Below are 4620 nucleotides of genomic sequence, written 5' to 3'. Positions count from 1 at the left end.
TGTCTGTCTCTCTCTCTCTCTCTCTCTCTCTCTCTCTTCTTTCCTTCCTCCCCTTCCTTCTTCCTTTCCTTTCTTTCTTTTCCTCTCCTTTCTTTTCTTTGGCAGGGTCTCATGTAGCCCAGACTTGCCTTGGAGTCACTACGTTAATAGAGGTTGATTTTGAACTTCTGATGTTCATGCACTAAAACATCTGGTTTATACAGTACTGAGGATTAAACACAGAGCTTCATGCATGCTAGATCTCAGCCCTCTAAAGTCTGTCTTGAACAGAGGAATAGAGGGAGCTTCTCTGAGAGACTTGGACTGACAGGCAAAAACAAAGAGCTCTTGACTGCCCCTGTTGCTCCCAAGCACTGGGCAGAGATGAGAAGCCCCCTTTGGGTGTTAGGGAAGATGTTGTACATTGCAGAGCTGTGGAGACATGAGTTTCTGCACTGGCTTTGGCTAGCCAAAATTAAACATTCATTTTTTATTTTTAACTTTAATAAGGTGTGAATAATTACTTCAAACACACACATCTGGCCTGCTTGTTTACCCATGTGAAGCTAATCAAAGGGAAGCTGATGCCAGAAACTGGGGCGGGAAGGTTTAATAGAGAGTGTTTGCCCGATCCTCCTCCAGCAAGATCAGCCTCAGAAGAGGGAAGGCGGTCCTGCTCTCCGACTTTCCCAGTGATGAGAGGACCCTTGAACTCTGGGAAGAAGGCAGCTCCCCAGCCTTAACTCCTGAATCCTGGATCCCAAGAAACCCCAGGTAGTGTTTCTGATGGTCAGGGGTCAGGGTTAAGATTGGAGTCACTTGTTACAGGTTCTTGCCCTCTTATCCAAAGACCTGAATGAATTCATATAGATTTGCAAAATTAGCAAGAGGATTTTATTCAAAGCAAAGCAATAATATAGATTCAAATGCATAAAACTGTCAAGGTCATCAGTAGACCACATAAATGGGTCACAAGCCAGAGTCTCTTTTATGGAATCTAAAAGAATGAGGAGATAGTTATAAGGTGGGTGGTTCTCTGTTTTGATTGAGTTTTCTTCTACTGCACGTGTCCTTCCCTCTAATGCATTTGACTTTTATCATGACACAGGCCCAATTGTGACTAGGCTTAAGAGGGCAGATATAGAGTTCACTTAGGGACAGTTGCCTTACTGCACATGCCCCCCAAACCAAGGCAGACCAGCCCTCCTGTCATTCTCATGGGCATACTTGAACGTACTTGAATAGCAACTTTCTGATTTCGAGTGCTATTAGGCACAGGTAAAAGTGTATACTCTTGTTCAAAGAGGAGTGTTCATATGGGGTCTGTGAAGGTTCTGAGTTTGCTAGGCACATACTGGTAAAGAAGCTAGGCTGCCAAATGCATCATTATGGGGGGGGGGGGCGGCGGGTGAGGTATATAACCAAATTTAATCAACCTCAAGCCCCCAATCTATCTCCTATGTTTGTCTAACTCAGTACTCAGTGCCCTACAGGTGATTCAGAAGGGACTTCCTATATAGACAAGGGTTCACACAACCTGAGAGACTGGACACCCTTCTCCCAGGCAGAGAATTCCTACTGCCTGGCCAGGACCCCTGAAGACATAGAAGACTAGGAAGCCTGAGATGTCACACCCTACTTTGCCCCCAGCTGTGTTCAGAACTTTTAATTCAAAGGTTAGTTCTGCTGAGCTATGATGATATAGTATTTGATTGTTAAGAGTTGCCACAGCAAAATGTCCAAAGGGTGGCTTCAGCTACAAAAAGCGCATTTCTCATAATCCTGAGGGCTAGGAGTCCAAGGTAATAGTGTCCCCAGAGTTGGTTCCCCCTGGCCTCTCACCATCTTCTCCCTGTGGACCACCCCCCCATCACCCCTCTGTTTATGTCTGCCCTAATTGGCTCTCATAAATTCCAGTTGGGCTGGGGATGTGGCTCCATTGGTAGAATGCTTGCATTCTAGCATGCAGGAATCCCTGCATGTGATCCCTAGTATTAAATAAAGCAGAGATCATGCCAGCCTGGGCTACCCCAGAGACCCTGTGTAAAAACATGACAACAAAACGGTCATGCCAGGCATGGTGGTGTACATCTAATCCCAGCACTTGGAAGACAGAGGCAGGAGAATTGCTCTGATTCTAGGCCTGCCTGAGCCAAGCCATGCCAATCATATTGGATTCGACCCCACCCTAATGTTCTCACTCCAACTTAATTACCTCTTCAAAAACATCTTATTTTAACATATATATATTTTGGAGGGATACAATTTAACCTATAACAAACAGATAATGGGATGGTTAATAATTTCTTTGTGTGTGTGTGTGTGTGTGTGTGTGTGTGTGTGTGCACCTGTGTGTAAGGCCATACGGCAACCTCTGATTTCATTCCTCAGGACCTATCTACCTCATTTTTTGAGATAGGGTCCATCACTGGGATGTAGGGTGAGCTGATTAGATTAAGCTGACCAACCAGTGACCCTGACAATAGTCTCTGCTTCGCCATCTCTGGGACTATACTTGAATACTGCCATGCCCAGCCTTTTAGATGGCTGATGAGCTTTGAACTCAGAGCCACATATTTGCAAGCAAGCACTGAGCCACCTCCCCAGTCCATGTTAAATAATTTGATTTTTAAATGGCATTTATTTATCTGGGTGAGCAAGTCTCACGGTGTACAAGTTGAGTCCCAGCTGTGTCTCTCCCTCCACCGTGTGGATCCTGGAGACAAAACTCAGGTTGTCAGGGTTGGTATCAAGGCCTTTACCCTCTGAGTCATCTCTGTGTTTCTGGCTGGGGGCATAGTCAGGTGGAAAGGAGGTAAGAAAGGGTAATGGAGGGGAGTGTGATCAAAATAATATACATACATGTGAAATTTTCATAATGAAACTTCCTAAAATAGCTGGGTATGGTGGCACACACCTTTAATCCCAGCATCTAGCATTAGCACCTTGCTTCTAATGCTACACATATAGAAAACTGAGTAGCCCATGATAATTCTCCTCTTGACTATGATGCCCAGTTGTTTGGCCAAACACAAGTGCAGGTATTTCCCGTGGAAAGATTTGTCAGGTGAGATTCACACTGAAGTCAGTAGAGTTTTTGCCTGCAATGGTGCTGCTGCTGCGTGTGATAATGGTGGTGGTGCTGAACTCAAACTCACTATGTAGCTATTGGAGACCTTGAGCTCATGATCCTCATTGCTCCACTTCTTAGACACCAGCACTCAGTTTAAAACCTGGCAAGGCCATTCATGTTATTACCTCCATACAGTGATAAGGAAAGGACCACTGAGGCTTCCTGGATGTCAGCCTAGGGCCAAGTTCAGAGAGAGACCCTGGCTCAAAGGAGTAAGGCGGGAAGTGATAGATCAGGACTCCTGCAGCCCCTCTGGTCTATCACACGCACACATAGGCACATGCACCACACACAGCACACAGAATGGCGGCACAGTCATTGGGCAGTTTTCTTTCTTGACTTAGATTAAGAAAGGTTAATGGGCTAGTCCTCCCACTAAGTGCCAGTGGTGCTGGTGGGCTGGTCTCTTTCTTCCTCACACTGCACACTGAAATACTAGCAAAGTGGATCATCAACAGTAATTATGGATTTCCTGGGGCTGTGATTTCACAGTTCTCATTTTCAGAAAGTCTCATAGTTTTGCTCTATTTGTGTGAGAGCATGTTTATAGTAACAACCAAGTAATAAAAACCATCTTCGAAAGCTTTCCTTGTTCTTTGATTTAACTGCGGGGATGTTTCTCCCAGCAGACAACTAGGGTTTTAAAGGTTCGAGCAACTTGGGTGAATTTTCTGTTCCCTGTGGTGCTAGATGACTTCGTAGTCCCCTTTAGTGGCCCCCCATAGTGCCTCATAGAATACTGATGGACACAGCTCCCTGCCGCTCTTGTTCCTTAATGTGGCTAAAGGATATGCTATTAGAAATGGAGCTGGATTCCCTATGCCAACTACTCTACTTCTATGAGTTCAGCACATGGACAGACACACACACAGATACACAGAATCACACAAATACAGACAGACAGACAGATACACACACACACACACATACACACCATGATCTTAAACTAGGATCATGTACATCAACTATTAAAGTGAATGTAAACTGAGCCTGTAGTCCCAGCATTTGAGAAGCTGAAGCAGAAGAATCTCTGGTGTAAGGCCAGCCTCATAACACAATGCAACCCTTGTCTCACACAAATAAGTGAATTGAATTTAAATCTATTAATAATTAGGAAGATATTTCCTCCCTGAGTAACTAAAAGGACCTCTAGGGCTTCCTGAATGTCAGCCTAGGTCCAGGTTCAGGTAGGTAGTGGGTGTTGAGAAGAGGAGGCATTTTCCTCAGTGGTGGGGCCACTGGTCTGTACCTAGCAGGCTCCTGTGTCTAACCTCTCACCCATGGTCATGTAAGCAAGCCTTATTAAATTCAGTAGGTCATCAGAAAAAAAGCTGGGAAACTGGCAAGGAAGAAGAGATCGATGCAAGTGGAAAGGAGATAAGAAAGGATGATGGAAGTGAGTGTGATCAAAGTAATATATATACATGTTCATAAATGTATATGTCATTTGATAATGAAACTCGCTATTATATCTGGGCAGGGTAGCACACAGCTTTAATCCTAGCTCT

This window comes from Mus caroli, chromosome 7 (assembly GCF_900094665.2).
Source record: "Mus caroli chromosome 7, CAROLI_EIJ_v1.1, whole genome shotgun sequence".
In the NCBI taxonomy this organism is placed as follows: domain Eukaryota; kingdom Metazoa; phylum Chordata; class Mammalia; order Rodentia; family Muridae; genus Mus; species Mus caroli.
The sequence above is the reverse complement of the archived record's forward strand: the minus strand, read 5'-3'. Positions refer to the sequence as shown.